The 26,962-nt window shown below is 45.8% G+C and overlaps 2 long non-coding RNA genes across 3 annotated transcripts; one reads left to right on the top strand and one right to left on the bottom strand.

Moving 5' to 3' along the window:
• Positions 1 to 1,498: 1,498 nt before the first annotated feature.
• LOC113603417 (uncharacterized) lies at positions 1,499 to 7,611 on the bottom strand. Of its 2 annotated transcripts, none has more exons than XR_008290407.1 (3): positions 7,251 to 7,611; positions 5,477 to 5,677; positions 1,499 to 4,813 (listed from the first exon to the last, which is right to left on the bottom strand). It is a non-coding gene; the product is annotated as an uncharacterized LOC113603417 (long non-coding RNA). The 2 variants fall into 2 exon arrangements; XR_003425002.2 differs by having other exon boundaries at positions 5,477 to 5,674; positions 7,251 to 7,610.
• Positions 7,612 to 13,478: 5,867 nt separating this feature from the next.
• LOC113603416 (uncharacterized) lies at positions 13,479 to 26,689 on the top strand. The gene is made up of 3 exons (XR_003425001.2): positions 13,479 to 14,513; positions 20,427 to 20,584; positions 24,395 to 26,689. It is a non-coding gene; the product is annotated as an uncharacterized LOC113603416 (long non-coding RNA).
• Positions 26,690 to 26,962: the final 273 nt, after the last annotated feature.

The following is a 26,962-nucleotide window of genomic DNA, read 5'->3' as shown; positions in this document are numbered from 1 at the left end:
AGGAGTCACAGAACTAAATGTAAGGTTAAAGCCATCAAGGTTCTAAAACATAGAAAATACTGCAACTTTTGGGAAAGCAAAGATTCCTTGTGGAGGGATAAAAAGCATGAACTGTAAAAGATGACAGTTGGACTTCATCAAAATTAAAAATTCCTGTTCTACCAAAAACACTAAGAAAATGAGAAGGCAGGGGCGCCTGAGTGGCGCAGTCGGTTAAGCGTCCGACTTCAGCCAGGTCATGATCTCGCGGTCCGTAAGTTCGAGCCCCGCGTCAGGCTCTGGGCTGATGGCTCAGAGCCTGGAGCCTGTTTCCGATTCTGTGTCTCCCTCTCTCTCTGCCCCTCCCCCGTTCATGCTCTGTCTCTCTCTGTCCCAAAAATAAACGTTGGAAAAAAAAATTTTTTTTAAAAAATGAGAAGGCAAACTTAGGGGCTAGGAGAAAATATTTACAATATACATATCTACATAAGACTCATACCCCAAATTTATAAAGTACTCCCATAACTCAAAAAGGAGACAAACCAATTAAAAATGGGTGTGGTAAGGATTCTATGATGACCCCAATGACCGACCCATTCCCTTGTATAATTATCTCTCCTTGAGTATGAGTGGGATCTGTGAATATTATGGATATCACTCCCATGATTAAGTTATATTATATGAAGGCATTTTGACAGATGTATTAAAGCTAATCAAAGGAGAGATTCTCTCTGCCCCTCCCCCATTCATTCCTCTCTCTCTTCTCTTTCAAAAATAAAAATTTAAAATTTAAAAAGGGAGATAGATTATCCTGGGTGGGTCTGAGCTAATCAGGTGAATCTTTAAGTGAGGTTCGAGAGGCAGCAGCAAATTTTTCCTGCTGGCCTTGAAGCAAAGCACCATGAGTTCTATAGCTGCAGGGAAATGAATTCTGCCAACAAACACGTGTGCTTGGAAGGAGACCTGGGCCCCAGGTGGGACCCCAGCACTGCCCAACACCTTCCCTGCAGCCCGTAAGACCGGAACAGAAGACTCAGCTCAGCTGTACCTGACCCACGGAAACTGTGAGACAATAAATGTGCTTTATTTTTCTAGTTTTATCTGACATATTTGTGGTGATATGTAGAAGGCTAATACAGTAGGCAAGTGAGCATACCCTTCACAAAAGATGTGTGAATAGCCAGCAGTTACATGAAAAGGTGGTCCACATCAGTAATGGTCAGAGAAAAGCACATTGCAAACAAAATGGACATACCTCTACACACACACATACACACACAAACACACGAGTGGCTAAATTTTGGGGAACCCCCGCCCTCCTCCCTGGCAGTACTAAGTGTAGCATCTGGAACTTTCATGGACTGCTTTGGGAATGTCAAATGGTACAACCATTGCAGAAAACAGTTTAGAAGTTTCTAATAAAACTAGATATACATTATCATATGGCCAGGCTATTTCACTTGATATTTACTCAAGAGAAGTGACAACATGTTTCCATGCAAAGACTTACACGTGAATGTTCACTGCACTTTTTATTCATAATAGCCAAAAAGTGGAAACAGCCCAATTGCACATCAACAGGCGAACACATGAACAAATTGTACTGTGTCCCTACAAGGGAATAGTGCTCAGCAAGGGGATACTTTTTGGGGCGTGCTGATAGCAATCTTCTAGAACTTGACGGTGGTGGCGGTGGTTACACGGGTATATATATTTGTCAAAATTCACCTAACTTCACACTTAACAGTGGGCGCATTTTATCTCCAAATTATAATACCTCAATAGAGTAGATTTTTAAATGTTGACTCTCCCGGCATGATTTTATTTGCTTGAAAATGATCCCCCACAGAGGGAACAACTAATGGTACAGGTGGATGGAGGTCAATTCCAGGAGGGATGTCCTTGACCAGGAAGTAGGGTAGGGTCCAGTGTTTAAGTGGAATTGCTGGCTACTGATAAGATCGGGGTAGTTCTCTGTTTTCTGGCTTAAATGGGAAGCAGTGTAGCAGCTGAGAGGGAGGGAAGGTGGGGCATTGGAGGTATGGGGAGCAACAAAAGGGTATAGAAGAAATTTCAGAGAGAAAATGGACATCAGGCCTGCCTGCCACCCCCACGCCCACCCCATTCACCTTGAGACTCCGTTCCCACATTCCTCTTCCCCATCATTGCCATATTTGAACCACTTGAAAGAGTGGAATTCCGGCTTGGAATCTTAAATTCGTTACCATCATTATGGAAACTCCAGGCCAGGCGGCCAGAATGACGCTTTGTGGGAGGGGGCCGGGAGTCTGCAGGGGGTGCTCCCCATCCCCCCTCCTCCTGCACAGTGCTCACAGCATCCAGAGAGCTCTGGGGAAGCAGCCTGGGGGTGGTGCTGGGGAAGCCCAAGAGAGAGGCTTCCGGGAACGGAGTGATGAGGAGTGGCCACGGGCAAGTGCAAGGATCCCCCCAAGACTAGAACTAAGAGACCGAAACTAAGAAGCAGGAAATCAGGCTCACAGGAACAGGACAGGAGGTCAAGCTGCCAGGGCCTGGGACCTAACAGGGAAGTCTTGGTGCCAAGGCGTGGCTCTCCCCCTGCTCCTTCTAGGCCTTTCTTCCTGGCACCTTCAACAATGACTCTGCAGAGGGTGCCCACTCTAACCTGGGTACTATTTCCTAGCTCTCAGAAACACAATTCAGGGCATAGTCCTTCTGCACATCTCTGCCTCTCTACCCACCCCCACCCAGGCCTACCAGCTCCTGCACTAGAACCTTCCTGCCGACCCGCCTGTGTGGCCTAGGGCCACCGAGCCTATGGGAGCCAGGAAATCTGACAGGTCCACTTCCAGCAAAACCCCCAGCCTAGTCTCCCTGTTAGAAGAATGCCAACTCCAGCCATTTGAACTGACTCCTCCACTGAGGGGACTTTATGGACTTCTGCCACTTCTTCAGTTGTGATTGCTGTTGTGTCTTACCCATAAGGGACTCCTCTTTGGGAGTCATATCATCTGCATGGCCAGGTGTCTGTAGACACGCAACCTGCCAGAGTCAACTCTGAGATTTGTGGTTTTAAAAGACAGGATTGGCCACTAAAGAAGGTCACCTCAACTTCCAGCCCAAGAAGGAAATGCCTGTTTCCAGCAGCCATTTAGACAGTTACAAAGCTAGAATTATGATTAGAAACGGAATGCTTTTAAATAATTTTTTGCAATATGTTTCTTAAAGCTCCCTAAGTGATTACTGGCTCAAAGAAGCTTGTGAACCAAAGACACTGTGGCCCTGGGGCAGGGGCAGACTAAAGCCTAGTCAGACTCTCTCTGCTCTGTGACCCGTGACAGAGTTGGGCCAGAGCCCTGAGGCTCTGAGAGGTTATCTTGCCCCAAAGACACATTTCTCCTTGGTTCCTGGTGCTCTTCAGGCAGAGGTGGTATGTGAGGCCCAGTGTGTTCTGGGAGATGCTGGAGTTTCAGTGAATCTCCCCACGTGTCAGCTCAGCCCTCCCAGGTGAGACGCAGTCAGGCGAGAGCCTGCCTATACAGTTCCAGATTTTCTCCCCTGTGAGGACACAGACAGACTGGTTCCGTCATGGTTCCCACATCCCTGAACATTTGGAGAAAAATGCAGTATTAATGGAACCTCTATTCAAAAACACCTTCTCTCCCGAGAGCATGTTAAATATTAATTGGGGTCAATAGTAGCTATTGCCAAACCGTGGGGAATCTGCTTGTTTTGTGGATCTCTGGACAGGGCAGAGGAGGGGGCAGCGCAGGTAAAGGCCCAGCCCTTCGCTTACTCAGGGTTGGAGGGAGCCACGGTTCTGGAGCAGAGCCCCTGCCTCAGTCTCCCACTGTCAACCAGGGAGCACGCCAAGGCCTTGGCTGCTCCCAGAGGGTGTGAGGTCAGAGAAGAAGGTATGAAATAGTCATTCAGAAGAGTGGGCTAGACAGCACCCCCAGCCATGCCTACTTGAGGTTAAAGATCATAAGCTCCATCATCAGGGTGGGGAGGCTTTCCTCAGTTGCCCCAGCTATGTTCCAGTAGGCAGGAGTCAGCTAGGAGGTGACCTTGACCAGGGGGCGGGTTGCCACTTGCCAGATAGGCCCAGGGAAGGGAACAACCATGGAACATCAGCTGGATGTCAAAAGACAAAAGGATGTGCTGTGATCGGATTCCATCACACACAAGCTGGGCGATCTTAGGGGAAAAAAAATCACTCAACTTCTCCGATCTGCTCTTTTCTCATTCACAAAACCGGTATCAAAGCACCCCTTCCACGAGGTTGTGTGCGTGAAGTGATGTGCTCTGTGGGCAAGTGTTCCCCGTCTGGAAGGAGCCCTGGATGGGGTGGGTATTGCTTAGGGGTATGACTGGTGTGTGAAGGGCGGTTTGTGGTCACAGGTATTGACTGAGCAGCCCCCAGGCAGCACCGGCTGGGGGGCGAAAGCTGAGCCGAGCACCTGGACATGAGCATCTCCTCCTCCTGGACATGAGCATCTCAGATGTCCTCACAAACAACCCCTCTCTTGCTGAGCTTGGCTGCTGCCCTGTGGGAATCCTCTAGGTAGCTTCCCGCTCTTTTAGTTGAAGGACCAGTGGTCAGAACCTGGCTTTGTTGCCCCTCAGGAGGAAGAAGTCTCTCCCAGGAGACTCCTTACACCCCCACGCAAGGGCTGCCCAAACCTCTCAGCCCCAGGCGCAGATGTCTGCTGGCTGCACTATCATTTCTGCAGCATATACTTCTCTGTCCATGCCTTTGGAATTCGGGGTGGAGGCTGTGGCCTGTCCTTTGTGTGGGGCCAGCGAAACGTCAGTTTCCTGTCCATTTCCTCCTCTGCGCCTAAGCCGCAGGGTCCTGTGGACAAAATTGGTCAAAGATCATCCTCTCCTGCCCAGGTGGAGTGTTGGTCTCCAGCCCCAGCGCAGCCCTCGGTGCCGACTGCGGCTTCCTCCCAAGTGTCTCTGCTCAATTCTCGCTCCTGGCCTTTAGAACAGCCGTATCAACCTGTCTCCCTTTCCTTCAGACCTTCGGCCCCTGCCCCTTGCCCTCTCCTGCCCAGGGTGGATCCTGGCACTCGACACTCTACTCTGAACTTCTCAGCAACACCTGTCCATTCCTGTTCCCTCCCTTCTTTGGGGATCCACCACCCCTGCTCAACTGGCTCCTTCCCACCCAGGTCTAAATTAGCTCACATCTCGTCCATCTTCAAAAACAAAGCCAAACCTTGACCTCATTTCTCCCAGGCTGAGCCGTCTTCCTATTCCCACACACTGTACCCAGACTCGGGGCTTCATTTTAGTGCTGACAGCTCCCCAGCCACCACCTCCTTTCCAGAGCCCTTGTAAAGCACCGCTGCCCAACTGTGGCTCCTGCTGGACATGACCACACAGATGTCCCACATGTGCATCAAAACCCAGCTTCAAAACTGAACTCTCCCCCCCACCCCTGCCCCTCGCACAAACCCCATCCCTCCCCGCAACACGACCCTCACACTGAGGTGTAAGACATGGTCCTCACAATTGCTGAGACTCCTGGGTCCTTCCCTGGATGACTGCTTCGGCGTGCCGCTCTGCTTCCTGACACGGCCGGGTCATCTGTCCCCTGCAAGACCACCACAGTCTCCTGGTTTCCTGCCTTCAGTCATGCGTGCGCTCAATTCACATCCCACAGAGGAAACAGAGGCAGCTTTCAAGATAAATTCCATCATGGCTGTCCCTGCTCAAGACATTAACAGCCCCATTAACCTCATTAAAATAAAGTGCAAGGTGCTGCCGGGCCCTTAAGCTTCTCCCCACACCCACATACTCCAGCGGCTGTGAACTTCGGTTTCTGCGATGTGTTGTCTTCTCCTCCAACATTTGCTGAAGCTGATGCCCCAGTCTACAGCCTCTCACCTACGTCACCCCTCCCCACGCCCTTCCTTAGGCTCTTAGCTGAGAACTCATGTCAGCACTGCGGCCTCTGCTGAGGTGCCCACAGTACCCTGCACTTCACCAATTGCAGCATCATCCCCCCGTCGGCCCCCCTGACAGGTGAGCTGCCTGGGTGAAGACAGAATGTGTTGTTTTGTTAAATCTTGACCTTCCAGTAAATTCTAACAATCTGTAAAAAGCCTACGCAGATGGGGATGTAGATGGACAGACTGCAGGCTGCTCTGACACCCAGCTGGCTTTCTCTCCCCACAGGCCTCCCCCCTCCCCGCCCTGCTGAGCCCTTGCCTAAACGCTGAGGGTTCCAGTTGGGTGTGTCCTACCAGCTCACCAATGTCTCAGGGCTGATCTGCCTGTCCCCCCCACAGAGCAAGCACAGCACCACCTTTGACTCTTCTGGTCAATCAACTCCCTCTCTTCCTTTTTCCAAAACTAAGCTCCGTCAGCTGTGACCCTGATTTCAGCCCTTCCCACACCCTGAGGGGCCTTTCTCCATCAGTGACACCCCATAGCCTCTTCTGTACCTCCTAACCTGAAGACAAGTCCTATGTCCCTGCTCAGTGCTACATGACCCTCTCATGCCACCAGGCTGCAGCCCCACACACCTTGCTCCCTCCCCTCATGCTCAGCAGCTCCTCCAACATCTTCAATCTCCTTGCTCTCCTGGGGGCTCCTGAAGGGCAATGCGGGCACGTGGGCTGTAGGGCTGCATAGACATGCTTTCACATCTCATCTCCACATCTGTCTTGCTCTGTGACCCTGTGCCACTCACTTCCTATCTATGAGCCTACTTCCTCATCTGTAAACTTGAGCTGATTAACGGTTCCTCATATGTTGCTGCATGAAAATTAATGCAATAACACACGCAGGTGCTTAATAGATGTTCCTTGTTGGGGTCCTGACCCAATTCTCCTTAAAGCCTTCTACCCCCAGAACTTCAGTGATTTTATACCACCTTAGGGCTGCCTACCATCGACTGAACCCTTACTATGTAACTTCACCAGTACATGTAGCTTTCACCGTAGGTACCCATTTAACAGATGGGGGTGTTAAAGCAAAGAGAAGACAACAGAGACCCAAGAAGACACAACCAACCAGGGGCAGAATCAGTATTCAAATCCAAGCTGTCTGGCTCCAGACCCCTTGCTTAAACCCCTCTGCCGTTCTGTGTCCGGTTCTCCAGGTGGTCTCGGCTGGGTCCTGGATGTCTCATTCCTCCTTGATCAATGCCCCCTTTCCCTGATTCATTTACTCACAAAGCTTTGCATCTCAGTCCCATCCTACCCCCCACCTCTGAGCTTGCGGGACACCTCCTCTGGATGGCCCGCCTTCATCTCAGGATCAGAGAGTCCCAGACTTACTTTCAACCCCCTCCTCTGGCATCCAGTGACCTGATTTTGCAGCTTTATTGGCAAATTCCTTTCACTCAGCCTTGCAGCCTAGTTTCTTGTGAGTGTGCCTGCCTCCTTCATGGGGCCGTGAGCTCCCAGAAGGCAGAACCCTGTCCTCATGGTGCCTCTCTCTGCCTCAAGTACAGTGAAGGCAGATGAAACTCTCTCTCAGATCATATTCTACCCTGATTTCCCTCTCTCTCTGCAGGGAACTATTCTTTATTCTTTCTTCCCACCTCTGAAATTTTTCCCTTGCCTCTGTCTCCCACATCTCTCTGCCCTGGTCAGGACTGCCTTCCAACTGTCTCAGATTCTCCATGGCCTTCTCATTCCAACCGCCCAACTGTCATCCAGCAACAGGCCTTCACCACCCCACCCCACCTTTCCCATGGTGCCCCTGCCCTTCCCTTTTTTTAATGTTGCCTCTAATAAACTAAAACATGGTAATGGTTTTATTTTTTTTTTTAATTTTTTTTTCAACGTTTATTTATTTTTTTTGGGACAGAGAGAGACAGAGCATGAACGGGGGAGGGGCAGAGAGAGAGGGAGACACAGAATCGGAAACAGGCTCCAGGCTCTGAGCCATCAGCCCAGAGCCTGACGCGGGGCTCGAACTCATGGACCGTGAGATCGTGACCTGGCTGAAGTCGGACGCTTAACCGACTGTGCCACCCAGGCGCCCCAGTAATGGTTTTAAAAACAAACAAACAAAAAAACACACGTGCCCTGGATATAGCTGTGGGTCCCCAGTTTATTACCAGCAGGATACAGGTGATTGGCTGGAGGTGGGAGGAGAAAGGTCTTGATAAAAAGGAGTGTTATGTTAGCCTCCAAGATGACCCCCACAATCACCGCCTTCTGGTATCTATGTCTCTGTGTAGTTTCCTTCCACACTGTCTCAAGGTTGGTCTGTGTGACTGGAGAATATGGCAGAAGTGATGGTATGTCACTTTCGAAGTTGGGTTACAAAAGCCGTTGGGGCTCCCTTCTCTCTCTTCTTGCTCGCTCCCTCATCTCATCTCATAACTTGCTCTGGATGAAGTAAGGACACTCAGACAACCCATGAGGCAAGGAAATGAGGCCTTCTGCCAAAAGCCACATTCTGTGAGTGATCCATCTTGGAAGCAAATCCTCCAGCCCCAGTCGAGCCTCCAGATGACTGCAGCACTGCTTGACTGCAGCCTCATGAGGCGCTCTGAGCCAGAATGACTCCCTAGGCTGCTCTCAGCTTTTGGCTCTCAGAAACTGTGTGAGATAATCAATGTTATTGTAAGCTCCTGGGTCTGGGGGCCATTTGTTACACAGCAGTAGATAACTAATACAGGAAATGAGATCCATTCATTCACTTCATCATTTAACATATTACTTTTGAGCTGCTACTACAGGTCAGGTACTATTCTGAGTACTGGGAATACAACAGTGAACAAAGTAGACAAAGTCTTTACTATCACAGAGCTTTTACTCTGGTCAGGGGAGGGAGATAGCAAGGGGGAAGAGAGATATGCCCAATGTGATAAACACTATGGAGAAAAACCAGTGTAAGGATGGAATGAAGGGTATATATAGGCAGGATATTGATATTTTATACAGGTTGATCAAGGGAGTCCTCTCTAAACAAGTGCTCTCTGAGCAGAGACCTTAAGAAATGAGAAAACAGATATACAAGGAAGAGCACACAAGTCAAAGGGAACAGTAGATATGATGGCTCAGTACCCACTCACTTCTTACCATTCCTTTACTCATCCTCAGGACAGACTACCTCATGTCTGGCCTAAATTGCTACATCAGTCTCTCAAGTACCTCCAGCTTGTGCTTTACCCTACTGTGGTCTCTTCTCAACAAACCTGCCATAAAGCCTAAGTAAGAACAAGTCACTGCTCTATTTAAACTCTATAAGGATTCTTCATTTCGTTTAGAATAAAAACTGAAATCTACAAGGTACCTGGGTGGCTTTGTTGATTAAGCGTCCAACTCTTGATCTTAGCTCAGGTCTTGATCTCAGGGTAATGGGTTCAAGCCCCAGATTGGGCTCCAATGCTGGGTATGGAGCCTACAAGACAAGACAAAATAAAAAAACCTGAAGTGTTCATCATGGCCTACAAGGGTCTACACACTCTGGCCCCTCGTTGACATTTTGGCCCCTTCTCCTCCTAGTCCCTCAGTCCCTCAGGTATTCCACTCCAGCCACAATGGTCTCTTTGCTGTCCCTACAACTTGCCAGCAAACTCCTGTCTTAGGGCCTTTGCTCTGGAGCCCCTTCTGCCTGGAATATTCTACTCTCTCCCTCACTTCTTTTAGTCTTTGTTCAGATCTCATCATTTCAGCAAGGCCTACCTTGAGCATATTATTGAATTCTGCAACCTGTCCCCTCCACGTCCAGGCCTGCTTTTTCTTTTTTCCTTCACACTTACCCCTTCTAATATTAAGTGATTTATACTTTTAGTCTATTATATATTTCTGTCCACTAGAATAGAGGTGCGAAAAGATAGGAATGTCCTTCTTTTGATTCCCTGGGGTTTTCCAGGTAGCTGTGTTCCTGGTACACAGTTGACACTCTAAATATTTGTTAAATTAATTAATAAGTGATTGGATGAGGGTTCCTCTTTTTCCATTGACTGATCTGTGACTTTGAGCAAGAAACTTCTCTTCTTGGGGCATGCTCCTTCTTGATAAAAGAATGAGATTGTTCCTTCTAGGCTGTTCTCAGTTGCACAGCATAGCCCACAAAATCCACCTGGACTGTGGACAAAAGACACGGACAATGAGAGTTTGATCCTAGGTGTCTGCCATTCAAAATGCAGTTGGGGAGGCAAACCATAAGAGACTCTTAAATACAGAGCACAAACTGAGGGCTGCTGGAGAGGTGTTGAGTGGGGGATGGGCTAAATGGGTGATGGGCACTAAGGAGGCTCTTGTTGGGATGAGCACTGGGTGTTACATGCAAGTGATGAATCACTAAATTCTACTCCTGAAACCACTATTATACTATATGTTAACTCACTTGGATTTAAATAAAATTTATTTTAAAAAGAACAATTTCATACATACCAAAAAAATGCACTTGGGGGCAAAAATCATGGAAAAAAGATTTTTTTTTTTTTTTTTTTGCTGCATTAAGTCACCAACTCTGTCATTTAGCGTACCCTTCCCTCATGCCCGTCTTTGCAAAACTTTGGGAATAGGTATCCAGACAAGTAAAGGACTCTAGGGCTCATTAAGAAGAAATCTGAAGGGGCATCTGGGAGGTTCAGTTGGTTACGTGTCCAACTCTTGATTTTGGCTCAGATCATGATTTTGTGGTTCATGAGTTCGAGACCCTCCTTTGGGCTCTGCACTAATAGTGCGGAGCCTTCCTGGGAATCTCTCTCCCTCCCTCTCTCTCTCTGCGCCCCTCCCCTGCTCATTTTCTCTCTTTCAATAAATAAATAAACTTAAAAGAACAACCTCTGAAGGGGATATGTACAGTATGATGTCCTTTGTGAAAATTAAAACACAGAAAGCCATGTGATGTATTTCTCTTGGCTTCACATGTGTATAGAAAAGTACATGGGAGTCAGTCACCAACTCCATTAAAGTGGTTTCCTCTTAAGAGCAGATATAGTTCTTAAGAATAGACATAGCTGGGGGCGCCTGGGTGGCGCAGTCAGTTAAGCGTCCGACTTGAGCCAGGTCATGATCTCGCGGTCCGTGAGTTCGAGCTCCGCATCGGGCTCTGGGCTGATGGCTCAGAGCCTGGAGCCTGTTTCCGATTCTGTGTCTCCCTCTCTCTCTGCCCCTCCCCCGTTCATGCTCTGTCTCTCTCTGTCCCAAAAATAAATAAACGTTGAAAAAAAAAATTAAAAAAAAAAAAAGAATAGACATAGCTGTAGCTGTCTCTGCAATGCTTTATTTATGAGAGAAAGAATTCTGACACCAGTATTTCAAAATGTCAACATTCGTTAAATCCAACTTTTTATTTGTTTGTTCTCTATTTGATATAAGTCACCATTTAAAGAAATCTATTTTTAAACAACTACAATAGAGAAGTTACCTACCAGGGTGCCTGGGTAGCTCAGTCCATTAAGCCTCCGACTTCAGCTCAGGTCTGACTTTGATCTCATGGTTCCTGAGTTCGAGCCCCACACGGGCTCTCTGCTGTCAGCGTGGAGCTGGCTTCAGATCCTCAGTCTCCCTCTCTCTCTGCCCCTCCCCTGCTCACGTGCATCTGCTGGTGTGCGCCCTCTCTCTCTCAAAAATAAATAAGCATTAAAAAAAAGGGGGGGAGAGAAATGATAATTTGTTGCAGTCTCTGCCATGGCCAGCTAATGTTTCCCCTCGTCACTGTCCTTGTCAGGGCAGGGGAAGTGAGACAGCATGTGCCCTGTGCAGGAGAAGGGGTGCAGCTGGGCTGGGCGCAGCTGGAACTCAGAGCCAGCCGGTCCCCGTGCACAGCCAGAGTGGGAGCCCGAGGCCAGGATCACTTGCCAGCTGTACCTCAGAAGGCTGGGTGACCTTGGGCAAGGTACTTTCCACTAATGCTTTGGTTCCCCTGCTGTATAACACCGCGTCCCTCCTAGGTTTATTCTGATGCTTGCAGGAGAAAAAAAAATCATGAAAATAGCTTTCAATAGCCCCTCATTTGGGGATGGTCACCTGAGGCTGCTGCTCACACACTTAGAGGTTTGCAGGCACAGGTAAGAAAAGATAAGATAAATATAAGCATCTTCTTCCTCCTAGCTTCCAATCTTCCTGAACGCTTCAAACACCACCGGTCCCTGGGTATGTCTCATCCGGGACTAAGCCAAGAGACCAGTCTGTAACTAAGAGGCCAGTAGGCAGCTCCGGGGCTTCCGCTCCCAAAAGGGAGGCAGCTTCTGCTGCAACATCCTGTTTCCCAGTCACTTTTCTCCTGAGACGACTTCTGCTTCCCCAGCCGACTCCAAATATTCCAGCTCTATTAGCCTGCCATAGAATATATATATATTCTTCTGGTGCCTGGCTCCTGGGGTGTGCATGGTTTCTCCAGCAGGAGCCTCCTACGCTGGCACTTGGAGGATCTCTAATTCCAAGCTCCTGAAGTGCGGAATGGCCTGCAGCTTCCCTTGGCACCCGCTTAACGCAGTTCAATAGAAGAGTGCCTCCAGCGAGACACCTCCCCATGAACAGCTTCTCCTGGCGCCCCAGCAATTTCTCTGCCATCCAGTGAGCCACCGCCATGCCTGGGCAGTGGCGGAGTGGGGGAGAGGGGACGCCCTTGGGCATTCTATCTCAACCCCAGAGGTGGTGGCTCCTCCCTCTATCTGCTCTGCATTTTTTCATTTCAGAGTTCCCTTTACTTCTTACTAGCCAATCTTCTGTTACTCTAATCCCCTGTAATAGTCAGTGATTCTTTACATTAAACATCCTCTGTTCAGATTACCGTGTGGCTTCTTTCTCCTGGTTGGTCCCAAACTGATATAATTTCATTTGGGGGAAAGGCCAAAGGAAGAAGGGGATGTAGGTTAGCCCTATGTTTAGTAAGTAGGACGTGCAAGATGACAGAGGCTGTACCCATGTCCGGCCCAGAGGATGAAGGACAGGAAACACTAACCAGAGCGCTCTTGGCATCAGGACCCAAACTCTTAAGAAAATTAAAAAAAAAAAAAAAAAAAAAAAAAAAAAAGCTCCCCGGGGAGCCTGGGTGGCTCAGTCAGTTCAGCAATGGACTCTTGATTTCAGTTCATGATCTCACAGTTATTGAGTTCCAGCACCGCATCAGGCTCTGCGTTGACAGTGAGGAGCCTGGTTGAGATTTTCTCTCTCTCCCCCTCTCTCTTTGCCCCTCCCCTGCTTGTGCGTTCTCTCTCTCTCTCCCTCAAAATAAAGAAATAAACTTAAAAAAAAAATAGCTCCCCAATTCAGATTGGAGCCACACTCACCACATTTGATAGGTGTTGAAACTTGGTCTCAGAGGGACTAACTAGGTCTCTTTGCTCCAAAGTTCTCTCGGCTCTACCCTGCTGCCTGCTGCCTCCCTGAGTGGGTCAATGGGAAGCTGAGCTCTAAGCAGGGGGTTTCCACACACATTATGAAATACCAATGAAATATACATATATATGGTATATATATAGTATATATACACATATATTATATATATTATATATTATAAGTAATATTATATATAAATATTATATATATAATAAAAAACCCTCAACGTCCCAGAATAAGTCTTACAGGGATATTTCAAGGGTTCAGTGAGAAAATTAGTGTCCGTGTTTGGTAAGGGCTTAACACTGAGCTTTGCTAACAGTAAGTGCTCAGTAAAGTGGAGCTGCTATATAACAGTATTAATAACTATTGCTCAGAGACCAGCTACAACCTCAACAGTGAGGCCCCTCTCTGGCAGAAAGAGGGAGTGAGCCCCCCCCCGCCCCCCCTCAGTGGATACCTGCTCCTGGGCACCCTGCAGCACCTAGAGCTCCGAAAGCCTCTTTCTAGGTTCTCCGGCTCAGGTTGGAGCAGGGGGTGGGGTTTAGCGGGTCCCTAAACGCTGCCTGTTGCAGAGAACTACTCCCTCTCCGAGTAGTTCGATCTGGAAGGGCAATTACCCTGCTGCGCAGCGGGGCTCGCTGGATCTGGCGCGCTCCCCTGTGGTTGGAGGATCCCCAAACAGCCGCCAGGCCAGCCCCGCCCCTGGGATCCCGCCAGGTCCCGGAGAGGTGCCTAAAGAGCAGTACGAGAGCCGCCTGCCCACCAACCCCCGGGCGGCAAAGAGAGGGAAATTGGATGAGCTTCTCCCCGGGCTTGAGTCCCCGCTCCCAGGCACTGTTTGATATCATCACCCCTCTGCCGGGGCCCTTTCAGATGTCAAGCTAGGCTCCCGCGTCGCCGAAAGCCGGGCGCCCTCCGGTCCGGGTCTGTTTCCCCACTTCTCCCGGACCAAGGGATTGGCGCCGGCCAGCAGGTGGCGCTGGCGGCGCTCGGAGACCCAGAGCCGTCTCTGCTCGTCCCGGCGCTGCGGTCAGCCCAGTGCCGCCCGGGGAACCGCGGTCCTGGACGCCGGGCGCCGGCGCCTCCCGGACCCCTGCAGCGCCACGCTGGCGGGAGCCTGCAGCGCTAGGGCCGCGGGCAGGGGCTCCCCCCACCCCGACCCCCCAAGAGCCGGGCGCTTAAAGTCGCCCATCGGTGTAACAGCCGGGCTGCGTTACCTCCGCGGCGTCCTCGCAGAAAGGCTCGGCTCACCGCCTGAAAGGCCGAATCTGGGAGTTTTATGAGGTGGGAGGGGGCAGCCTGGCCTTGTGCGCCGGGGGTGGGGTGGGTGCCGCAGCGGGGGCCCGGCGCCTCCACCGGGGGCGGCCTTGACGCCCGGGCCCGCGGACACCTGCGCGCAAACCCGAGCCCCAGCGGGAAACTGCGCCCTGGAAAGCAGGTTACCTGGATTCTGGTTTCCCCGCTGTCGTTTTCCTTAGTTTCCCGAGTCTACCACAGACCCCGGCCCTGTTTTGGGGCGCCATGGGTTAACTGGGGAGATTCAGGACGGGTCTGACTTGAACACTGACTGGGAAGGAGCATCATCTCTTCGTCAGCGCGAAGGTTATCAGACCTCAAAGGAAGGGGAAGGGACATTCTCCCGGTAATGGGAGACCCCTCCCTTCCTCAGGGACGCCCCGCCCCCAGTCCCATCCGGCACCGTGAGGGCCCCCCCAAGCACACCTACGGTCACCTCAGCCCCAGCGTTAGAGCTCTCTGTCCACACCCTCTTGTAAATAGCTGCCCCTTGGCCACCTGTGAGCCTAGGGGTGTGCTTACCTGGGGGCAGTCTGTCTGGAGGGCCGGGGTCGATGTGGCTAGAAGAGCCCAGAGCCTGGCAGTGGGGTTCCTGCAGTTTGGACAGGGAATTCCAGGGTCTTAAGCGGCCAAAATGGGGTGGGGTGGGGAGACACAGGGTGGGGGAGCACATCCCTTAGTCCCAGGATTTCTTACCCAGTGGGAGGGATGGGGAGTCCAGTGGACAGCCAGGCTCTGGAAAGTGTGGGTCTCTTGCTGGGTTTCCCATCTCAAGTCTTTCTTACCTGAATGTTTCCTCTGCCCCACCCCCATCCCACCCTATATTTCCTTTTTCTCTCATTCCTCCATCCTTCCTGGTAGCTGCCGTCTCCTGTGTCTCATTTCTGCCTCCCCATCTCATGCCTGCCTCCTTGCCTATCTCCCTGGTGGGCTCCATTTCTTCTCTTCCCTTAGTCACATTGAGCATGTCCAAAATCACCCTAACAAAATTCCAAGCTTACTTAACACCTGCTGTGAGACAAAGACTGTCATAAATGCTTTACATAGATTAATTAATCCCCATACAAACTCTATGCTGTAAGCACTGGTATCACCTTTGTTTTTAAGACGGGGAAACCGAGGCTGCCAGGGATTAGATCTTTGCCAAAAGTCACACAACTGTTGGAGCTGGAGCATGAACCCAGGCCATCTGGCTCCTGGGTCTGGTCCCTTAACCACGGCATCTTGCTGTTTCTCTGCTGGGTTTCTTTTTTCACTTTTGGATCTAAGGCATCCGAACCTTCATGTGGATTCTAGTGATCTTGAAGTGAGTTTCACTTCCCCTCTGGATTCTGTGGTCTCTGTAACTTCACGGTGTTATTTCTAACCCATGTTGCTCATGTTAAAACCCAAGTTTTTATTTTACTCTAGCATTTGTGAAGCCCCTATTTGAACTTTCCAGTCTTGTCTCAGATGCTTTCCAAGGAATTAAGAGAATAGGAAAGCTGGGCAGTGCCCTTGTGCAGTCAGAATGTCAGTGGCAGGAAAACCAGTGAGTGGTTGGGACCCAAAGAAAAGGCGAATCTGTGGCCACCAGGGTCCGCTCCCAATCTGGCCTTCCCTCTCCAGGTTTGTCCTGCAGTTCCCACTGTCGAGAGCCTGGCTTTGATTTTGTTGCAGATGGCTCCTTATATTCACTTTCTATCCAGTGTTTTCTCTCTCTTTGTGGATTGGAGCCCCAGGTGTGCCCAGCCTTATCTATGAGTCGGTCCTAGCCATAGAACACCCAGGAGAGAGGTTCTCAGGCCAGATGAGGGCCAACAGGAGGTCAGAGTTCAGGGACTATTTAACGAAGTCAAATATATCCTTACCGAATCCTATCTCTGTGGGGAAACATGGACCCCTGGAAGAAGAAGTCAGTGTGGGTCTTGGAAAGGAGGTTTGGCAACATATGTCGGCTGGCCATGTTCTGCTCTTGTTATCTCAATGTGGATGGTAGGTTCTATCTTTGGACCAACTGAGTTCTGCAGTCTTCTCCCTCCAGTGGCACCCACTAGTGAGTGCAAAACTGCAGGGAAGCCCTGGAGGCCGAGGTCCCCCTAAATGTGTGTGTATATATATATATATATATATATACACACACACAATAAATATATATATATAGTATATATATTTATTGTATATATATGTTTATTGTACATATATATATATTTGTACAGTAAAAAGTTAACAAAAGAGAGAGAGGGTAGCCTAATTAACTTCCTCCTCTATTCCCTCCCTCCTCTCCTACTCAGTCTTTATCCTCCCTTGCAATCTGGCTTTCATGCCCACCCCCAAAGGTCACCAGGTCCAGTGGTCCCTGCCAGACCCTGCTTCTTCACTAGACACTGTCACCGTGCTCTCCTGACATTCCCTCCTGGATGTTCCTGCTTCTCCTCTGCTTTTGGGTCTTGCTGTGACTCTTATCTCTACCTGGAATGTCCTTTCTTTCCTTCTCTGCCCGCTAAGCTAACGTTCTGCCTCCTCGTTAAGACCTAACTCAGTTAACACCTCCTCCTGAAATCCTTCCCCACTTTCCCCAATTCTGCATGCTCTGCACTTACTTGACTTGTTTGGGAGTAACTTTGGAGTAGAACTTTTCTCATTCAACAAATAAATGCTCATTATGAGCCAAGTACTGGGGCTACTTTCTGCCCTATATTTGTTATTGGTAATATTTAGTTTTTCTGTTTGAGCAGCAAAGAACATAGACTCACTCAGTATTTTACTTTAGGAACATAGGATTGTGTAATGGGAGTTTCTTTCCACCTTGTCATTTAACAATTTGTCTTCTGTGAATAGAAAATATTAATGGATTTATGACCATTGTTTCTAAGCAAAGCACACCAGAGGTCCTGTTACCCTTTTCTAGCAGGGTGCTTTTAACTGCACTGAAGACTTGTAAAGCTCCCTCACCATCCTCAACCCCCACTTAAAGTTCTTTTGTTCACGGAATCTGCTGGCCCATCCCTAATTTTAGGGAGAGGCTTTCCCCTTTGATGTTTTGCCTGGGCCCAGCCCCTCCCTCACTCCCACCCCCGCCCTTCACCCCCCTGTAGCGCCAGTGGTCTTAGTCGTGAGGAGACCAAGTACAACTCTGCCCTCTGTCCTGGGACTAGTGATGGAAATCCTGAACTCCTTGTCTGACTTGCTGGAGTTAGGGGCCTTTCTGTAGAAGTTGAATGGTAGGTTGTATCCCCCTCCCGTGTTTTTCCACCAGCAGTATGAAGGAGCAACACCAGATTGGGCCCCAAGAATGTTTTTACAATTGGAATTTTCCTCCTTTGGCAGAAGTTTGAAAGCAAAGAGCACAAAATCTAGGTAGAGTTGGGTTCGGAGTAGCCACCCAGGATTATTACGGTTGGGCACCACACTCCTCGTCCAGAGGGCTCCATTCACATCAGATGTCTTTATTATTCTGCAAAATTTAGTGCGTTTATTAATATTGCTTATTGCAAAGATGGGTGACTTGTACGTTTATTACAATTTGCCGGCAGATGGCAGTCAAGTGTCTTGTTTGAAGAGGGTTAATGTATTTTGTTCAGCTTCCACGCACAAAGGAAAAATGAGTCAGTAATCAAAACCAACAACAGATCTAATGTCATCTAAAAATATTTCTTCTTCTAAACAAGAAACTGCTTTTCTAATTGATAGGCTGATAGGTGAGTATTTAAAGACAAATCCCATTGATATTAGTGCACCAGCTAATTTAATGTTTCACCTTGTATCACATCATCTGCTGTTTTATTTGCTGTACTCAAAAGGCATTGCTGAGTTCCCAACGTAAATCTACGAGGACTTTCACAACTATATGAATCACCATCAAGCTACACATGCTCAAATAATCTACAAAATAAATGATATACACATAAGATAGAGATTACTATTTAACGATCTGGTAATTACATAATAGCAATTGCTTATTGTTATGGATATCCTGTTAGTAAGAATATTCACTTGATAGTATTTAGCAGCTTGATAGCTGTGTATTTTGTATGTTATATACATTTAAGTTCTAAAATAAAACTCATTATTGATTTTTTGCTCAGATACTATGAAAGAGTTTTAATTTCGGAATCAGAAAACAGAAGAAAATCACAAAGAATAGTTTAGATCATTGAATACATTTTTGGAAAAGATGGACCGGGGGGAGGGGGGACAAAGACTGATGGATTAGGATGTGAATTTACTATCGGTATTTATGCCAAGCTTAACTGGTTAGTTTTGAAGAAAAATGGAAGAGAAAAAGAAAACATTAAACTGGATATTGCCTATCCAGGTACATGGCTATGTAATTTGAGTATTTTAAAACTTTGAATATTAATAATAATGTAGTTACAATTTGTCTATCTTACATAAGGAATTTAATTTTTCATTATTTATTTTCATTAAATTTTATCAAGTTTTCATCAGATTTTGTCAAATTTAACAAATTAGCACTGGTAGGAAGTTTTCGGAAATTATGTACTTATAAATTCTAACTAAGGATCAAAAGCTCCATATTATTCTATCTCAGTGATTTCCGTGTTTTATTTATATTACAAATTCTTCAGAGATGGAAAAAAATATCAACTGAGTAATGAAAGTGTGCACAAGGATTGGCAGGTACATATCCCATATAACTAAAACGGAAGATAAAATGCATTTCAACAATAGTGCTAAGAATTCAAAGTTGAAATATGGTTTGAGGGATATTATATTGAGAGAGATGCAGGCAAAGATACTATTCAAATGAGCAGCCATACTGGGAGCACATACTTTTGGTAAGGCAACATCTAGAGAGATCATCCAGGAAACTACAAGTACTTTGATGAGAATTGTCTTTCTTTGGCAGAAATGATACAAAATTTCGTAACACAATGGCACATTGATTAACAAATAACGTGGGGCACCTGTGTGGCTCAGTTGGTTAAGGGTCTGATTCTTGATTTCAGCTCAGGTCATGATCACATGGTTCATGAGTGTGAGCCCCAGGTCAGGCTCTGCCTTGTCGGTGCGGAGCCCGCTTGGGATTCTCTGCCTCCCCCTCTCTCTCTGCCCTTCCCCTGCTTGCCCTCTCTCTCAAAAATAAATAAACATTTTTTAAAAAGCAAATAATGTAACACGTTTTTTTAGGGCAGGAAACATAAAACTAAACTATTAAAATTATTGTAGATGCAATGAATATGTTACTTTTGAAAAAGGCATGAAATGCAAATATTACTTGATTATTTTAGGTACAACTGGTAAAAGCCGTGTAGAACAGATAATATTGCTAGATTTGTGGATTTCCAAAAAGTAAATATACGAATATTTGGACAAAGGGGTTATCCAGTAGATGACAAAACAAAAGAAAGCATATATGTATTTTCCAAAGACTATTTATAAAGCCTGATTCCAAAGAGAAATTGGATATAGCAATGCCGCAAGTATGCAGAGAGAACATAATGGCTCCTACAGAAGGTCCTCAGTATTTTCTAGGGCATTGTATATTGTTTGTTCTGCATCTTCTTTACATTTGGTATTGAATGATGCAGCAAAAATTTATTTTGACAGCACGATTTTTTATATCATCCAAGATATCATATAATTACTCTTTCTGCTTCAACCAAATGTTGGAGTATATTGAAAATGCATTTATGGAACATAAAACTTAAAATCATTGTTGAAAAGGAGATGGGGAAATTGAGTAGATGCCATCTTGCTACTAAAACTTAATTAGGGGGAGTATGCAGTGCGTATTGATGATATGCATAAAAGCGTAGATTCTAAAAATACAAATCAGAAATGTACTTTTGAAAATATCCTCTTTAAGATGCTTTACTCAGGACTAATTTAGAGTGAAGATCAAATTAATGTTACAGTAATCCCTCCTTATCCTTGGTTTTACTTTCTGTGTTTCAGTTCCCTACAGTCAGCTGTGACCTGGAAGCATATGACCCTCCTTCCAACTCATCATGAGGTCAACAGTAGCTTCACGCTGCATCACAACGCCTACGTCATTCACCTCACTTCGTCTCATCACTAGGCATTTATCACCTCATATTATCACAAAAGGAAGGGTAAGTACAGTTAATTCAGTAAGATATTGAGAGAGAGAGAGAGACCAGTCACATAACTTTTAGTATAGAATATCGTTACAATCGTTCTATTTTATTGTTAGTTATTGTTATTAATCTCTTAATTGTGCCTAATTAATAAATTAAACTTTATTTTAAGTATGTATGTAAGGAAAAACATAGAGTATACAGGGTTCAGTATTGTCGTGGCTTCAGGCATCCACTGGAAGGTCTTGGAACACATCCCCCTGGGGATAATGGGAACTACTTATTACATAAGCAAAATTAGCCAGGAACCCAAAGTCAATGAATATCAATCCCTTGAAAGCAGATAATAAGCTAAGAGGACATTCAAGAAAAGTTAATTTATGGGGCGCCTGGGTGGCTCAGTCGGTTGAGCGTCCGACTTCGCTCAGGTCACGATCTCACGGTCCGTGAGTTCGAGCCCCGCATCAGGCTCTGTGCCGACAGCTCAGAGCCTGGAGCCTGTTTCGGATTCTGTGTCTCCCTCTCTCTCTGGCCCTCCCCCCATTCATGTTCTGTCTCTCTCTGTCTCAAAAATAAATAAATGTTAAAAAAAAATTTATAAAAAAAAGAAAAGTTAATTTATGATAATTACAGAAAGATATTGATGTTAAATAGATGGCAGTTTCTTCACAATGACCCCAACTTTCCAATGTAAAAATATCAGAGAAGGGAGGAAGATTCATTTCAAATGTTATTTCCATAATCAATCCACCTATAGTCCAAAATCTGTTTCTTTTTAATTTTTTTATGTTTACTTATTTTTGAGAGAGAGGGAGAGACAGAATGTGAGTGGGGGAGGGGCAGAGAGAGAAGGAGACACCGAATCCGAAGCAGGCTCCAGGCTCTGAGCTGTCAGCACAGAGCCTGACGCGGGGCTCGAACCCACAAACCATGAGATAATGACCTGACCCAAAGTTGGACGCTTAACTGACTGAGCCACCTAGGTGCCCCTCTTTTGTTTCCTATATTGGTAACAATAACATTAAAAAGAAAGGCGTATACTGCTGAAGAATGTCATTTTTTTTCAGGATGCTAGATTAGTACTTCCCAAATTTTTATGTGCATACAGAGCACCTGGGGATCTTATGAACATACAAATTCTGATTCAGTAATTTTGGGGTAAGACCTGAGATTCTACATTTCCGACAAGCTCCTGATGCCCTGATCTTGGGTGTTTAGAGCAGCAAGGTTCTATATATCGTATATGATTTGAAAAATTACTATCAATATGAAGTACCAAAGCTGGGTGAACATGTACAACTGAAATTGACTGATGAACATATTAAGGAATTTTAGACATTCCTCATCAACGTATAAAGAACTAACAATCTAAAACTGTCCTTCTAGGGGCGCTTGGGTGGCGCAGTCGGTTAAACGTCGGACTTCAGCCAGGTCACGATCTCTCGGTCCGGGAGTTCGACCCCCGCGTCGGGCTCTGGGCTGATGGCTCAGAGCCTGGAGCCTGTTTCCGATTCTGTGTCTCCCTCTCTCTCTGCCCCTCCCCCGTTCATGCTCTGTCTCTCTCTGTCCCAAAAATAAATAAACGTTGAAAAAAAAATTAAAAAAAATAAATAAATAAAACTGTCCTTCTAGAATGCAAACTGGTGCAGTCACTCTATAAAACAGTGTGGAGGTTCCTCAAAAAATTAAAAATAGAACTGCCCTATGACTCAGCAATTGTACTACTAGGTATTTATCCAAAGGATACAAAAATGCTGATTCAAAGGGACACATGTACTCCAACGTTTATAGAAGCACTACTGACAATAGCCAAAGTATGGAAAGAGCCCAAATGTCCATTGACTGATGAATGGATAAAGAAGATGTGGTATATACACACAATGGAGTATTACTCGGCGATCAAAAAGAATGACATCTTGCCATTTTCAACAACGTGGATGGAACTAGAGTGTATTATGCTAAACGAAATAAGTCAGTTAGAGAAAGACAAATATCATATGATTTTACTCATAAGAAACAAAACAGATCAACACAGGGGAAGGGAAGCAAAAATAAGATAAAAACAGAGAGGGAGACAAACCATAAGAGACTCTTACAGAAAACAAACTGAGGGTTGCTGGCAGGGGGTTCGGTGGGGGAATGGGCTAAATGGGTGATGGGCATTAAGGAGGACACTTGTTGGGATGAGCACTGGGTGTTATATGTAAGAGATGAATCACTAGATTCTATTCCTGAAAACATTATTACACTGTAGGTTAACTAAACTTGGATTTAAATTAAAATTTTTTAATAAAAAAAAGAAAAAAGAAAATAAATAAAATAAAATTGTGCTTTTAACACAGTCTCTTTGGAGCTTCTGGGTGGCTCAGTCAGTTGAGTGTCCGACTCTTTATTTTGGCTCAGGTCATGATCTCAGGGTCATGAGATCAAGCCCTGCTATAGGCTCTGTACTGAGCGTGGAATCTGCCTAGGATTCTCTCTCTCTTCTCTCTCTGCCCCTGCCCGCTCGTGCTCTCTCTCTCAAAGTAAATAAATACACATTTTAAAAAAACTACTATCTCCCAGTAAAATTTTGCAATGTTTTTGTGGCAATAACTTACTTGATCCATTTCCAAATAAGTGAAGTTTTCAAGGTACAATTAATTTTGCCAAATATCAATATCAGTGAATAATGTGGCATCTCAAAATTAAGTATGTTAGAACCAACGTAAAGTTCACAATGCCGTAAGAAAAACTACCAAACTGACGATCATTTCTATAAAATATGAGCTATACAAAAAGTAATCATTGAAACTGTCAAGAACAATTATTTCTACCAAGGAGAGATGTCTATTTCATGACAAATTATTGGGCCCAAATGACTTTACGCTTCTAATATTATAAACATTTGAATTTTCTATTATTTTAAGATGAATCATTTACTTGTATAATTTATACAGAATAACTTTTTCTTTAGTAATTTTTATTGTTGAGAAGCAATTAATATATAACTTTTTTAGAAAAAGTAAACTCTAGGGGCGCCTGGGTGGCTCAGTCGGTTGTGTCCGACATTGGCTCAGGTCATGATCTTGCAGTCTGTGAGTTCGAGCCCCGTGTTGGGCTCTGTGCTGACAGCTCAGAGCCTGGAGCCTGCTTCAGATTCTGTGTCCCCCTCTCTCTCTGCCCCTCCCCTGCTCATGCTCTGTCTCTCTCTGTCAAAAATAAAATAAACATTAAAAAAAATTTTTTTTAAAGAAAAAGTAAATTCTACCCCCAACATGGGACTCGAACTCACAACCCTGAGATCAAGAGTCACTTGCTTGGGGTGCCCAGGTGGCTCAGCTGGTTAAACGGCCAACTCTTTATTTTGGCTCAGGTCATGATCTCACTGTTCTTGAGATAGAGCCTTGCATCAGGCTCCTCGATGACAGTGTGGAACCTGCTCGGATTCTCTCTCTCACTCTCTCTCTCTCTCTCTCTCTCTCACAAAAATAAATAAATAAACTTAAAAAAAAAAAGAGTTGCAAGAGTCACATGCTCTACTGACTAAGCCAATCAGACGCCCCTTAATATAACTTTTCTTAACTTGAAGAAGGGGTAGCTTTTTCAAATTTGTGTAAAATGCTGTATGAGCTGGTGGTGGCCCTGCTTTGGAGAGTGTACTTAATAAGGAATAAAATGACCTGTGAAACACATTTGCGTGGTGTCACGGTTTTGGTAGCCTGAGATTCCTGTTTTGTGAGATTAAAAGAATCAAAATATAATCTGGCTCCCACATAGATAGTTATAAGGATAACCCAAGGTACTTAGGAAAACAGGATTCTTGACCATGAGCCTGTCTCCCAGATACCCAGGAAGACTGACGACCAAGATCTCATGGGAAAACAAAAATTGTGAGTCTCCAAGGCAGAACGCTGGAATGCAAAACTAGTCCAGGGCCTAAGGCAGCTCCACCTACCAAGTTCTTGATTGCCTTTTCAGCAGACCACACTTCTGCTAGGCAAGTAACTCATCCTTTCCCTCTCTCCTTCCTCTTTCTCTTCTGCTTTTGCTATTTTTTCCTGTATGGGTCAATTCGGGGAGAGAATCTGACTGGACTAATATGGCCACCGTTGGTCCTGCGGCACAGCTTAACTAGAACCCCAGATTTGTGCTTAGAGAGCCCCCTTGTGGCCGCTCTCCTATGTAGGAGGCTTATGGGCAGACTGGGTAGTGAACCTTTTGGAAATAGTCCTTTTGTTTAAAAAAAATCCTTGATCAAAATTTCCTCTATAAACACCATTTGTTTTCCTGAACATAAAAGCAATACCTGTTTGTTTTAGAAAATTTAGGAAAATGTGGAGAGGAAAAAAATTAAAATGATCACTTAATTTTGGTGTATTTTCTTCGAGTTAAATATGCATGTATATATGCATACCTACATGCATATATGAAACATGTACAAGATTTAGAATGATACACATTATATTCCTTTAAATTTATGATGTAAGATTTTTCCTAAGTCACACACACAAGAAGATCTTCAAAAACACCCTTGCTAATGGCTTTCTCATCTTCCAACAAGAGATGAGCCGTCATCGGCTGCTTCACCATTGTAGGACAGTTGTTAATTTTAGCCAGACTTTCTCTGTATGAAAATGTAGGCAAGGCGGCTGTGGGGGACGGTTCAGTGTGCTGTGATTCGGGGCTCTCACCCCCAGGCCTGACTGAGGTGACAGAGCTGGCTTCTGTGTCCAGGCCAGCCCTGGCAGCCCGGACTCCCATCTGCAGGAACAGAAGCTCAAAGAGGGAGAAGACCTGGCCTGGGGATTTTTTCGCACACGTTTATGGGAGGGAGTTGGTGGTAAAGGGTTACAGGATTAGAGAGCTAAGCTGAAGGGCCGCACCTGGAGGCAGTCCTGCGCACGGAATTTACAACAGGAGCCTGGGAGTCGTATAAATGAGTAATGCTTCATGATGCTCTTTTCCAAGCGAGCTGCAAAAATTGGCAGGGGCCCTTCAGTGTGCTGTCGATGTGTCTGGAATTCAAATAATTTGATTCTGAGATACAATGACAATGGGAAGCAAGGCATTACCTTGAGAGAATGATGGCCGAGACAGCCGCTGCGACCAATATTCATGGAAGATGCTGTACTAACAACTGTTCTCCATTTGCCGTCCTCCCTGAAATCTCTATCATGCCTCGTTGCTGTTGCTATTGCCCTGACTCAAGGGCATTAAATTAAAAAGTAATGTAGCTGGTAATCCTTTTTTTTTTTTTTTCTTTCCCTAGTCCAGGCAGTGAAGAATGGGGAACGTGAAATAAAAACCTTCACTGAAACTGATATGTCTCTTTAAAAAAATGATGCTGACATTAGACACAGCTCAGAAGAGCGCATTTGAATATCAGGTGGCAGTACAACGTATAGCAGAACTTGCTGCTGCTTCTTCTGAATTTGTCTTTGTTGGCTGAACACGTTAATATTTTTCCAAGGTGTAATAGCTGGGAGGATTCCATCAGAAATAACAGGAGATCTAGTGAGCCGGGTCCCATTACCTTTCAGATCACAAGGCATCTGGCTTTTGCCAGTTGTCATTTCCATCAGGGGAAATGATAAGCAGTTTTGGACTTTATTTGCCCAAATATAGCGCTCACACTACCTCTTGTGTGTAAAGTGTTTGGCTTTTCTGAAGCACTTAAAAAAAAAAAAAGCCTTTTTATCCATGGCATAGCATTCTGGAAAAGAACCCCGGACAGGGACTGTGAGCTATGGGTCATGATTTCTGGTTTGCCATTGTGGCTTTCTTTCTCTGGATTTCCTTTCATCCATCTAGAAAAGTCTTTCCTTCCATGTCCCCAGTTCCCTGATTCTGCTATCTCATTTGACTACTTATTACTAATAGTAGGATTGATAGTTCCCAGATATCTTGACTCCACATTTGCTACAAAAATCACACTCCTTTAAGGGGTGCCTGGGTGGCTCCGTCGGTTGAGCCTCTGACTTCCGCTCGGCTCATGATCTCATGGCTTGTGAGTTAGAGCCCTGCATTGGACTCTGTGCTAACAGCCTGCTTTGGATTCTGTGTCTCCCTCTCTCTCTGCCCCTCCTTTGCTTGTGCTCTTTCTCTCTCTCTCAAAAATAAACATTAAAAAAAATTTTTTTTAAACAAACGAAAATCACACTCCTTTAAGATAAATTTGGCTAATTGAACATTTTGACTTTTTGTTAATCCAATAATTAGTTCTTAGAATATGAACATGTAAATAATAATTGTGACCATTTACATAGCATTTACTATGCGACAGGTACTGTTCTGTTTTATTTTTACAACAAATCCTGTGATGTAGGTATGTGGGAATTATTCCAATTTTATAATTGTAAGAAATAATTTTAAATATATCTTGTTTCTGCTATAGAAGTACATCAGACAGTC

Source organism: Acinonyx jubatus, chromosome D1, assembly GCF_027475565.1.
Source record: "Acinonyx jubatus isolate Ajub_Pintada_27869175 chromosome D1, VMU_Ajub_asm_v1.0, whole genome shotgun sequence".
Lineage (NCBI taxonomy): Eukaryota > Metazoa > Chordata > Mammalia > Carnivora > Felidae > Acinonyx > Acinonyx jubatus.
This window is presented reverse-complemented; position numbering and strand designations above follow the sequence as displayed.